Consider the following 14174-nt stretch of genomic DNA (forward strand, 5'->3'; position numbering starts at 1 on the left):
CTCAGCTAGGAGAGGAGCAGGGCAAGAGCCTCAAGCTGATAGCTGACAGCTAACAGCAATATAAAACTGAAGCACTGTCTCAAACAGAACTCCTCTGCTCCTGAGAGATGCCTGGCAACTACTTTTACAATACTTAACACTACCTGTGAACTGCCCTATCTTGAAAGCAAAAGATAGGGCAGAGCCTGCAATTGCAAGGGCTCAAAGGCAGGCTCTGTAGGGCAGAACAGTCGTGTTAAGTGGGGTAACAGAGTCTTAGGATGAAGAAATATTGGAAAATTGCTTAAGATGGGTATTGTAACTCCTAGGATTTTTAAAGCATTAAAGGCTCTCACAAACAGGGGGGATGTTCACTTTTCAAGAAAAACATACATTTTACAGAATGTCAATTAAAACACCAGAAACCACATAATTCACTTAAAAAAAAAAAAAAAGGAAAACCCACTCTTGTAGCCTTTATCTAATATATTCTTTGCCTCAAGCAACTCTTAATATAGTTATATAAATTCTATTAACTTAAATGAAAGGAAAATCCAAAGTTTCATGGGGCAGTAGAAATTGCTGCTGTAAATTAGACCAGTCTGCAGCCTACTGTACTGAGGGGAACTTTAAAAGATTTCTGCCAGACTCCTCAGGCATTAAGTGATATTTTGAACAGTGTAACAGTGGCTAGAAGCTTCAGGAAAAGGTGTGCATTATTGGGGAAAAGTTTTGTTCACAGTGGGAGTTTCCTCTAATCCTGCACAGATTTAGAATTAATTTTTCAAGAGAGACCAAATAATACCCTAAATTCCACTAAAATTCGATAGGATTTATATGCCTAACATCCTAAGTCCTAAGCTTTTATGTTGGGCTTATGCAGTAGAGCATGAGAGGGAGGTATTTCTTATATAACTCAAAGAGTTCAGATTATACTCAAGTAATCCAAACCACCTGTGAATCACTGCAGTCAAAAATGCGTGGAGGGAGAGTTTTTTCCCCCTTTTCCGATTTCCAAAGCAGGATTTCCAGTACCTTTAGGATTCGAGCAGACTCCACAGAGCACAACTCCTGAGTGAGCGTCAGAGCAGCCACAGAGCTCTCCTGGTGCTCACGCTGGGCGCTGGTCCCGACGGGCGCCCTGCGAGCAGCTGCAGCACTGTGCTCATGCAGAAAGCCAGCTATGCAGAGAGAGCACCAGCTGCAGATTTCCCTGTGCCTGGGGAATCCCCAGCCAGGAAAATCAGTCCACTTTGAGTTCTCTGAGCTGTTAGAACAACACATGAGTGCTAGATCAGCTTTGGGTATGGTGTCCCAGAGTTTCAACCCATTACTAACACAAAATATGCTACAGAGTTAGAATAACTTTACTGATTGTGTATGGATTGTCTAGAAGTGGCTTAAGATGATGAAGGATAAAATAAAATTACTAATATAAATCAATAACATTTTAAGAGGATACTTCTTGTGCATTCCTACTGACTTTTTTTTTAAACACAGAGGATTAAAACACTAAGGATAAGTTCAGTTTGAATGTCATCTCAACTCTGGCAGCTTGAACATGTGGCTTCTCACATACAGGTTTCAGATGAAACTCTGCTCTGTCAGATACTGATGCAAAAATCTGCAAGAGGAAAGTACCAAAATAAATGTAAAAGCCTTCCACTAGCAAACAGGAAGCTAAGCAGCACCAAGAAGTTATGCTGTTAACTGGGGATCCATTCAAATCAGACGTTGTTGAAGAGATTCAACCCAAATGAGGACGCTGTGAAGACAAGTTTAAATACATGTCACAGATTCAAGTGGAACCTAAAATTAGTACAGAGTGTTTTGTCTCTTCACTCTATTTTCCTGTCCTATGTAATGAGATCATATTGTTGTTAGAGCCAAATGCTCTCTCTCACTGCTGTTGCTACGAGAGACTGACAAAACCTGCCAAAACCTCTCGTGAGGCATTTTGAATTAAAATCTATATAAATTTTTAAACTGTCTTTTTTATCACCATACAATGTCTTACAGAGTTAAGAGTCTGATAGGGTAACTGTTTATCTAGCAAAACCAGTTAAGCCATGCCTGATTATAGCTCAACATATAGCTGATAAGTGGGTAAATATAATAAGGTTAGAAAGATTTTGTTGAGTGGAAAACCTGAGATGGCTGTTGGCTGCTATGGGCTTTTGAGGCACTTATGTAAAAATTAAGATTGGACTAGACTCAAAGGCCTCATTTGTCTCTCATTTTTACAAGTGACAATCCAAATGAACCCCCAAATGTCAAATTAGCAGTCCTAGAGTAAAATCTAGTGTGACAGAAGGCTAATAAGGCCACCTTAAAAAGTTAATTTTTCACGGGAGTAGGAACTTCAGAGAAAGCCTTTTTCAGCAAAATAAGTTGGTTGGAATAATCTTTTGTTTCAAAACTGAGTAACATTCATCCTAGGAGAAATATGCTGCAAATATATTCACAGAACTTAAAAAAAAAAAAAAAATTGTTGAGAATATATTGAGAAAATGGCATTTTTAACCAGCTGGCACTTCTCAATAGGCAGCTCTACAGTCAAATCTCAGGCAGTCCTATTTCTTAGGTATGCACAGAGACCAGAGTACAGCTACATCCCCTCCAAACTGTGATGCAATTCCCACTGGCACATAGAACTCTACTGTTCCTTTAGTTCCCCAGGCTGATGTTTCCACAACCAAGTTGCTCAGACAAACCAGAGTTCCAGTAGGATCTGGTGGTGCTAGCCAAGCTGCATCTGCCATGCATCTCCAGTAAGGAGGCAGGATTCAAGGTAACTAGGTAGAGACCACAGAAGGAAACCTAGGTGAGACCGAGATCGAAGGTGTAATGCAAAAGAACTGGATGCTTTTTGATTCAGATTATTGTTGCTGGTCATAACAGAGCAAGTGATCCTGCTCCTGATTTTTGGAGCTCTTTCTCTGTTGGCTCAATATTAAATTCAGAGGGCAGAGAGATATATACCCAGAAGATTAACTGTAGAAATCTCAAGACAACTCTTCTTCAGAGAAAAGTTGTAGCAATGCAAGGGGCAATCTCCAGGCTTCATCTCAGCTTTACACTTCTTTTGCTGATATGTTTAGCAAAAAAAGTGAGAGGAGATAGGAGAAGACAGAAGGAAAACATTAAGCAAAGGAAGGCCAGATAGATTAGAAGAGATTTAGTGCATTTTCACACAGTTGGCAAATTTGGCTTAAATTTTCTTCATTCCTTAGCTACATTTAGGTTAATCTTAGGAACAAGGCTGATGTACACAAGTCAGTTAGAAGACAGGAAAAGGGTAAGAGTCGAAATTTGTCACCCAAGATCAGAGATGATCACTATCACTATCACCTGCAACTAGAACGCAGGTTTGCACTATCTTGGTTTTGCAGTTGTATTTCTGGGGCACAATGTGCCCAAATGAGACTTCTTGACTTTGTATTTATTATCAGGATAGACGTTTTCCATCTACAAGTGGTTTTTATAGTGTAGAGAATCTGATTATCCTACGTCATAAAGAAAAATAAGGATCACCTTTGCTGAAATTAGAGGGACATCCATTGGTAGCAAGCATCAGGAGAAGCAGGTTTAGTATTGTGTTTTTTCTCTTGAGGAGTCATTCCACAAAGTAACAGACAATCTTCTAAAGTTTACTCCTGAGCATTATTTTTGATCTGTTAGAGATAAAACTTAGACTAATTTAGAAGAGAAGGGGATGGGGGAATGTGTTCTAGACTGCCTACTGAAATAGAGTAGTACCTGAGTTCCACAGCTCATGAATCACTTCAGCAGTCATACTTGTGTAGCATGAAGCTTCATAAGTTTTTAAACAAAGTTCCTCCAAGATCCAAAGAAGACAGCTAAGGAAACACTGCTTCTGAATGGATTACATAACACTTTATAAACCTTTTTCTTAACTAGCATCTTTGCCAAATAGCACCTCATTGTACTTCTTCAACCTTGCAATAAAAACACAAAACCTCTCTGGCTGCTAACAGCATTCACATGAGGGGAACTTCAGTCTTGTTATACATGAGCATCCTCTAAGAGGTTTAAACCACAAGCTTTTACTGCAATATAAAAAAGGGACTGTGAAGGACTTTGCAAAAACTTTTCTGTAAAGTATGAATAGCTGCCTTGGGGAAACTCCCCCATATTAATAGAAATAGCTGTTACCGCCCACACTGAGCGATGGCTCAGAGGGAATCTTTACAAATATTCTCGTAACTTATTCCATTTGAATGCAGTAATTTTCAGGAAGACATCTCAATAAGCAGGGAAGTCAGAAAACAAGCTGATAAAACAAAAAGCAGCAGTGTTTACCAGTACAAACGTTGGCAGCAAGGACTGCCTTCCACCAACACATGAGTTTCTGCCCAAGGGGTTAGAGCATTCTACCCTCTGCTCCATGAGATCAAGTTGCCCTTTTCCCTAGGATTTGTAATTGAAGCAACACCTTTTCTCAGTTTCATGGACTGCACTATAATTAGCAAAATATAAGCCCAGACCTTAAGGATGTCTAAAAAATTTAGATCTAGGATAAAGAGGGGGGAAAAAATGTAGACACCAACATAAACATGGATTCTGACATTAACACATGGCATTTCTTAACTGTCATCAATTGCAGCAGAGACTACAACAGAAACCTTGTACTCCCTGAAGGCATCAGCTGTAGTATCGTCTCTCGTACTCTTGTCCCCAGGGTCTTTTCTTGTCCTATTAGTTGCTCCAAAATAAGGGGAAGGGGTCCCAAATGACTAACAGCCAACCCATCTTTATAATACACCTCCAAAGAACCCCGTGTAAGAATGACCACTTAACAGTGAGGAATATTTAAACTTGCTGCTATTTATGCTTATAGAAAGTTACAGTTGTTACCAAATTTTCTTCAGTATTTCCTGGACATACTTTTTCAACTTTCTAGAAATTTGACAAAGCTTATCAACACCAACAAAGGAAGCAGCATGAGAAAACCTGAAACAGCAGAGACTATGAAATATAAATTTTTTTAATTTCTGAGAGAGCCATTTACAATAAAACTTGATGCTGAACTAGAACCGTGTGTAATTAAATCTCCTAACAGTAGAACCTTTACACTTTTCAGGACTTCTTACACGCAATATGGGCTGCTTGGAGAAGAGAAATCCATCCAATTCATTTTGACATTTCAGTTGCTGTTTACTGATGTATCTGGTTATATTTTTCACAACAGCAAAAAACACTAATAAACAAACAACATTCTATTGCATAGATATCACAATAAAATTCAGGGACTTGTCACAAAGTCTCCACTTTTTTTCTAATCTAGAAGTTGCCCAAAGAAACAGCCTTTAAAGTCTGTTAAAGAAACAGCCATTAGTAGTGTGCTGGGTACCCAACCTGCGGTTAGGGACTCATGGAGTTCAGCATTTCATGATTTAAAAAAAAATAAATCAAGGAACTTGAATGTGACTCTCAGAATACATGGTGTGATTGTAAAGTATAAATCTAGAATTTTCAGATTGATTTGGGGGGAAGAAAAGCTGGACTTAAAAGATGATTACTTTTAAGAGCTCATGGTCCCAAATTGTTAATCTTAAGTATCAATATATTTATGTACATAAACATACTTAAATGTACCTCTATCCATTCAATCAGTAACTAAAAGCAGGAAATTGGGATGGCAGACAACAAAGTTTTTTTCTTTGATTTCCTTCCTCTTTCTTGTTTAAATTAGACTGGAAGATCAGAAAATGTATTTACAGCAGTGGAGAACATAGTCCTACCTTTAATTATATCTGGAGCCTTCTCTTATAATGAATTGAAAACCAATTGAAAATCTAATTTTGCAAAAATAACAAGGTTGAAGTTTTTCTATGCCATGTGTTTGACTAAACCAAATTTGGAGAGGGAAGAAAGGGAAGAAGTTGTTCAGTTAACAGCTTAGCTGTTCCTTAAGAGCGAGGGGTGTCAAAAATAAATCAGTTTTCCAAAGCTCAAATTCTTTTCTTTGTGCATCCCTAACACTTTCAGACTTTGGAGTAGGAGCATTACATTTTACAAGAAAACCCTTTGCATCAAGGATGGGCCTTTGTTGTTCCCAAGTACCCAGATTACCTCCAATCTGCCACACTAATTTTTTTGCAAATGAAAAATAAAATAGTCTCCACTTGTACCTGGAGACATTTTAGCAGCTAACGTTTCCTAGTCCGTCTTCATTCAGCAAGCTATTATCTCTTGTCAGTTCAAGCGATGTATACTATTCAAACAAGAAAATTTTAACATGCTCCACACATTCACAACCGCTGCCTGCAACAGCCACAGGATATCCGAATTCATTCCACCTTGAGAAGAAGCAGATTAATCTGGATTTACTTTTTAATTTCTTAATGTAATACCTCTATTTTCTTTGCTTGGAAAGCTGATGGCAGGGACATGGTGTCTGTTCTTAGTAACCCAATCCCTGAAGGGCTTCAATATATCTAAAAAACATTTCTTTACACTAAAAACAAGGGATTGCTTGAGCGAAGAGGGGAACATAACAAAGTATGAGGTTTTGGTCTGGAGAAATGAGATCCTGTGCATCCACTTTTTCCCTTGCTTCCATCTCCATCAATACTGGTGGATCTCACTTGCAAGGTTTGGATTTCATTCCACACTTGTACTTGTCTACATAGAACAACCACCTGCCATGACTACTGGTTGGCCTAAGATGGCTCCAAAGTCCTGCTGGTGAGTCATTCAAACTGTCTGCAGTAAAAGGATGCTAACATTACATGAATCACAGCTAAGAAATGCAGGGGAGTCCCTGTCCACGACAGATCTGGTGTGTGGAACACAGATGCCCTCCCCTGCTTTCAGTTCATGTTGATAGCAGAGACTGGTGGCTGCACAGCAACAGCAAACAAAACAGAAGAGTCCTGCAGGGAAACCCTCCACCAACCTGCCTCTAGAACAGGGACTGAATATTGTATATAAAATAATGATCATTTTAGTTTTAAGGACTAGCTCATAATGGCTTTGAATGGATATAATTCATCCTTTGTGGATTCTCTCGTTTACCTGGCACTGAATGCTTCCCTTAGCAAACTTCATTGCCCCTAATTTTACTCAATTATTTGGCAGCAAGTTTATACATATGACTTCTGAATACATAAAATCTTCTATTTTCCATGCCTGAAAGTCAATGGCAGTTACACAAGAAGCAGAAACAAAGAAACCTATGACCACTTGGGCTGATGTCCGGCATAAACTAAGAAATTTGCCCAGTGAGTCCAAAACATCTGACAAAGCCAAGCTTATTTTTCAGTAAGCTATACAGTGAGGAGGTCAGTATTTCAACTGACAGCAAAGCCCCTACATTGTTGTATAAGTTGCTTTTAAACTGAATTTTTTTAATTACAATTTTGCACTCACTATTTTAGTACAAATTCATCCAACTCATTTTTCATACTGAAGTTCACCAAAACCAATGAATACAAAGCCAGAGATGGTAAAAACCAGTGTAGGTGAACATACCATGCATTATTTTAAATACTTTATATTCTGTTAACAAATAGTTCCAACGGGGCAGTTTATATATGACCCAACAGATCTTTGATGAGCCCACTGACCTGGCCTGATTCTACTAGTAACTACTTGAAAAATGTAAATTACATAGTAAGTTTTTGGGGTTTGTTTTTGTTTGGTTAAATTTTTTTAGATACTTTCTGGTTTGTTGCATTATTTCCTGGATATTACAATTAAGAGTTTATTAAAACTAAAATTCATTTTACAGCATCATAGCAGGACAATAAATTATATGCCTTAAATATTCATTAGAAATAAAAAAAAAAACCAAATCTACGTTCTTTTATTCAAGCCAAACTACTGCTTGAGGCCAGTCAATCTTGCTCAGCTAAGAGATTGAGGCTGGCCTACAGGTTTTAAGGGCGGAAGACTGCCATATTTACAGTGGTGCTCAAAAGTCTCACTTCTGTGCTGCTGGTTGAACGGAGAAAGCTGCCACAGAGACATGCTATGCAAAAGGAACAAAAACAAAGGTCTGTTTACACTCTAAGCTCAAGTCAGAAGACAGCAGAAAAACAGGAAGGCACATTCTGAAGCTGGTACCCATTTGGTGGTTTCCGTGTGCGGTTTCACACTTGTGAGGTCATGGGCCAATGTGGAAACGCCGCGTGCTCACACCGTGCTGCTCACGGCACAGCCACCCCTCAGGACCTGTGCTCACACTGGCCAGGACACAGTTTCTGAATGGCCCCCACCACAACAGCAATGAAAATCAGACCTTGGCCAGTTGGTGGCAACCCTGTGATACGGATGATAGGATGTAAGAAAGATAAACGTTTCATATAAATGTTCACACACAGACAAAAATGGAAAGTGATGGAAATTAAAATAAATGTATAAACTCACTGACTCAATGAGAAGCTAGAAGCATGTTTTATGTTCTACCTTAGCTGTAGTACATCCAATGCTACTGCAAAAGATTTCTTTTTTAAATAAATAATCACCAATCATGATCCAAAATTAGCAGATGATCCAGGCTTTTAAGTCTTTAAATCTTAAAAAGAAAAAAAGAAAATTGGACAGGGAGAGGAGAGCCTGGGGGTGCCTGCTCCCTTCAACACTTATCCACTTGTCAAATGACAGGGCTGAAATTCTGAGCTGCCTGGGGTGCAATCTTGTTTTCATGTATTTGCTTTTACACTGAACAGCACAACAAAATCTCACCCATTTGGGGATTTCTAGAAGTCGGTGATAATAGATTCAGGACGTATAATTAAACCAAGTATATAATTAAGAGAAATACATTCCATTAGGCGAATCAATTTTTCCATCAGCTTCAGTAGAAACTGGTCTATTAGATGTAAACAGATTAAAGATGACACCAGGGTACATGGGCTCAGTTTTGACTTCCTGTTCCCATTTCACTTCAGCTGAGCTTTTGAGACATCCTCATTTTGTCTAAGAGATCATGCATTTGCAGCCGAGTGCTTACAGATTGCAAAGCATTTATCAAAAAGCTTAGCTGTTGTCCATGTAAAGATGGATGACAACAGCAGGGGGCCATACCCAAAGATCTGCTTGGACAGGGACTCCAAAACCATCAAGATAACAATTATTTTGGTTATCATTCTGCAGTGTCCCAGTTTAGAAAGGGGACAAAACACTTGACATTTTTATATAAATAGTCAGCACAGTATGTAACCACATGCTGAAGAAGCAGAACTCTTACTCCAAAGAAAAAAATTTAACCAGTCACATTCACACATCTTCCTTTTTCATGGTGGAGTGGGGTAAATCCACTGAATTCAAAGACATTATCCATAAAACTAAGGATTCAAAAGCCTTTTTCAAAGCCCAATATGTTTCTTCATATCCTTCCATATCCAGTTAATGCTTCAGATGAGCAGTTTGGATAGAATTAGGCCTCCAGCATGTCATGAAGTTTTCTGTCAAATCTTGAGAACTATTATCCTCAGATTAATCCTTGGGCAACTTTCTCTACTCCCTCCATAAGCAGAGAAAATGCAAGACCGTTTTGATACACCAATAATCATGATGCAAGGACACACACAGTAAAAGTGTACAGTCAAGGGAGTGGGTAAATTTGCAGAGCCAACATGCTTTTTCAGAGAGAAACAATAGCCAAGTGGGAGACTAAGTAGCAGGGGGAAGAACAGATTACACAGTTTGAAGAAAACCAGGTACCTTTACTATTTCCTTCTTGAAGAATGTCCAGCCTTCCTGGACTCCTTTGCCCTTCAGGACTGCCTCCCAAGGGGCTCTGTCAACCAGTCTCCCAAACAGGCCAAATTCTGTCCTCCAGAAGTCCAAGGTGACAGTTCTGTTTATCCCTCTGTTTACTTCTCCAAGAATTGTCATTGCTATGACCAAGTCAGCTTCCAGCCATCACAAGTCCTTCTCTGTTCACAAACAGGTCCAGCAGAGCACCTTCCCTGGTGCACTCAGTCCCTTCACCTGGCTCACTCACCAGATGTGTCAGTTTTCTTCCACATACTCCAGGAACCTCCTACACTGCTTCCTCTCTGCCGTATTGTATTTCTAGCAGACATTTAGTTAAGTTGAAGTGCCCCATGAGAACATGGGCTAGTGATATAGATGATATAGATGAAAACTAGAAACAGGAGTACATTTTTTACTCACATTTAGGCATGCCTAAAGGAGACCCATTTATCCACACATGAAGCCAGTCATTATAAGAAATTATTGAAGGTCTTCACCTTCATCTACTAAATAGTTGTTGAAGCCTAGACCTTTCTTCTGCTGCTTAGAACATCTATAGAAGTTTTTTACACATTTCCCCTTCAAATACACTATATATAAATTTATACAGTAGAAGTATCTCAGCACCATTTTCCTACCCAAATCCATACATGGAGACCAAACTATCTCTCTGATCCAGCCAAAGCAACTGTTTGAAACAGTGTGGGTTAAAACCCACACACATATTTATCCTGTGACGCAGACTTCTATAGAAAAGCTTGAGCATCCTCGCCTAAGCCTGATTGACATTTTTATTACCCAAATAACTAGGAAGAATTATACTTTCCAGTGTACTGCTTCTGCTGGATATGGAGTTTTAGGCAATACACCAATTACCCATCAGGAAGTGAAAAAGAAGGAGCACAGGTTATTTATGTATGTTAGGAATCCTGTCACGAGTACAAGCAGTGATTTTATGGATATCAAGGGACCACAAACCACCGCAAAATATTCAAACATACCACATAACACAACATATGTAACCCCTACATTAGTCAGACCCTGCAGTAAAGTGTTCTGTTTCAAAATGGTTCTCTTAGTGTAAGTACAACTTAAAATAGCGTTAGACAGATTTAAGTAACATAGCATTTAAATATCCTCTTGACTAATTTTACTTCTAATTATTCCAGAGCATAGAACTCTAACCAAAATATTACCTTAGTAGGATAAGAAAAAGCAAACTGTATTCAACATAACACTGTCATTACAGAGATGTGTCAAGGCCCTGGAAGAGTTAAGAAGCAACCTCTGGAATTACTTCTAAGTCTCTTATTTTAGATTTAGGGCAGTGATATGAAGTGCCAACTTGCAAGATTTGGAGAAAGGGTAGCATATATTCAGGCATTCAGTTCTTTGCAACACAAGAGAAAGTATGTGGATTTCTGCGTCTTTAGTCTCAATAAGTGACAGCTAAGGATAGGAAACTCAGCTCAAAGAACTATAGCATACTTAAACACCCTGATTAAATTTATACCAATTCTTAAAGTTATCACTATGACCAAATCATTGCATCATCTCAGTCTCAGCTCAAAGTCCTGAAGCAGGACAACCATGCCCAGCCCAGCTTTCCCCACCTTTCCTTTCCAGCCTGCCAATAAGTGCCGTAGGTATTTTCCCAGATGCATCATCTCCTACAGCTCCTCGCTGTGTCACCTGCAATCAGAATGCTAAGCTTCTATCACTGGCTGTCCCAGTACCTCTTTACAAATAATCCCTCCACATCTTTCAAGGGTAGGAGGCAATACTAGAAGAATGACTTTTTACTCTCAAAGACTTTTTTCCTTCCATCTACCCTAGTCTTTCTTGCAAAGTCCCTCTACCTTTTACCCATCAAGATCTCTGTTCTTCAGCTCTCCTCTGCTAATAAAAGTGTGAGGGACAACGTGGCTAGGGCACTTGCTCAGCAAGGAGAAGCTGAGAAACCCAGACTTGCCCAGTATGGAGAAGAGTTGGTTTTGAGGAGCTCCTCAATGCCTGTGTTGAGGTTGCTGAGGGTCTGGAACATGATAGTGTACAGTGATTGTGTTGGAATGATGAGACAATGGGCATAAGATGAAACAAGAGAAGTTCACACCAGGTGTTAGGAGAAACTCTCCTCCACATGAGGAGAGTGAAGTGGGTTGGCCAAAGTGTCTGTACAGTCTCTATCCATAGATATTTTGATTATTTGTCTGGATAAAGCCCTGAGCAATCTGATCTGATTTCCCAGCCATCCCTCCTCACCCAAGTCAAAATGTACTGATCTGTGAAAACTGTACCTGTACTTGCTTTACAAAACACAAATAGTGCAGGGAATTTGTAAAAAAAATGGGCTTTTTCTTTAACCCCGGGCCCTCAGAAGCAGCATATTCATCATTGGGAAAAATTAGTTATATTTTATTAGGTATTAACATCAGTCACTGATGCAGTAGATGGAATTTAAACTTTCTCCTTCATTCCAAGTTTCCGATAGCTATCAAAAAGCAAAGGTGCCACCTGGTTAGACTCTGCAGGCCAATGTCTTGCAACAAAGTCTTCAGACTGCCAGAACCATGTCATCAAAGACAGGCTATGTCCCTAAATCTTATGCCAAGCCAGGTGCCCGTGGTGATAAAACATCCTCCCAAAGGCAGCCTGACCTTGGCAGCCGCACAGGTGCGGTTATCAATCAAAGTTTATAAACACAAAGCCAGCCCAGCGCCTTCCACCCAGACAGACAGACAGGACACCCTGCTGGTTGGACAGGCAGGTGCTGGTCACTTAGCCTCCTAGAACCCGCTGCTGGGAAGCTCAGAGCTGGAACTTTGGGTTGACAGAGGAACAGACGCACAAAAATAGGTGCCTGAAGCACTAGTTGCTAAAGGACTGGCAAGGTGACAGATTGTTCAGCTGGAGGAAGATCTAGAGAAGAGAAGCAGATCAGGTTGCAATTAGAACTTAAATGCTGTAGCTAGTAAGTGATGTCATCCATCAGGCATCTGTCATCCATTAAGCATCTGAATTTCTCCTTTAGAAGAAGAAATTGGATTCCTGAATATTACTCAAAAAATTATACACAAACTTCAACATGTGTTGTCTCTGTGGCCCAGGAAGAGGAAAAAAGTTCAAAGACCTAGCAGTTCTGTATTGACCTCATCTGTTTTACGGCACATTTCCCATGGCCTAAAGTGGCCTAGGGGATTCCAAAGTTTATATTTAAGGTGGGCAGTTAAGTAGAGGAAAGACACAAAGAATAAACTATCCCATCTACTTTTTTGAGGCAGTTAACGAGGAGTAGCGACTTAGCAGTAGTTTTTTCTTGCATACATAGAACTTTCCCTGAAGGAAACAGGGACGCTTCCTGGTAGACATTTAAATGAAAAAGCAACAATGAGCTCACACATTGTAAGACACCTGGGAATCTGCACAAAAAGGAAACAGAAAGTTTATGAACACACAGTGTACAAAAACTTTCCAAGCCCCGTTAACAAGACAAAACCATAGGCCATCAGGCTTCACTAGTCCTAGCACTCCTAGGATTTCATGATTAATATAATCCCCCTCCATGAAACTATGGCAGAACCGTGGTAGAGCACTGACACTAAAACCAAAACAGAGCATCCAAAGCATTTAGAGGTGGTAAAAACATATCCCTATAACTAATTGGAATAAAGAATAAGAGGAGTTTCAGTCCTTTGGTGGTTTTGGAAAGGAAGACTTATTTTGTTTTGGTGGAATGCTAAGACTACACGAATTGAGACATCATTAAGAAAGCCAGAGAACAAGCAACATTTTCTTTTGCCTCATATTCAAAAAAGAGATGTTTCAAGCAAAATTTTTAAAGTTTTGATAATGATTTCTACAAATATTTCAAGACTAATTAAAGGAAACAATACAAATCTGCATTTCAATACTGCCAAATTTGCTTTTGTTATTGAAAAACAGTCAAAACAACATTTTTTTAATAATCTTGAAGCATAACTTTAAAGTGTTTTCTGTCTTGGACACGTGTTTCAAGGCTTCAAAGACAGTTTTAACAGTATTTTTAAGACACGTTCACATTTTCCCATGCCAGTTTAGATTATTCAAATACAACCACAAAGTTACCCCAGTCTCCTGTTTTACCAATAGATTTCAAGTGCGTCAGTTTTCCTAAGTGGATTTCCCAGATTTTCAGGCAGAAAGTTTGAAAGGGTCAGGAACAGGAGTTAACTCTCCTGGTTTCCTGTTCAGTCACTTAATGAAGGGGCCATCCTGTTGATTTTGCATGTGTACATTGTGTAACTCCTTTGGGGACCCAGGGGAGAGGACATGTGCGTGTAGACACACATACATCCAAACAAACCACTCTGTGATAGTGCCAACCATTTTTCTACAGGACTCCTGCCAGAAATTAACAACTAGCAGAAATTGTACATTAAAATGTGTTCACACAAACATTCACACCTAAACACTACACATTTTACCTG

The sequence above is a fragment of the Corvus kubaryi genome, unplaced genomic scaffold (genome assembly GCF_017639235.1).
Source record: "Corvus kubaryi isolate FWS band 111438036 unplaced genomic scaffold, C.kubaryi_AGA036_p1.0 76, whole genome shotgun sequence".
NCBI classification, from domain to species: Eukaryota; Metazoa; Chordata; class Aves; order Passeriformes; family Corvidae; genus Corvus; species Corvus kubaryi.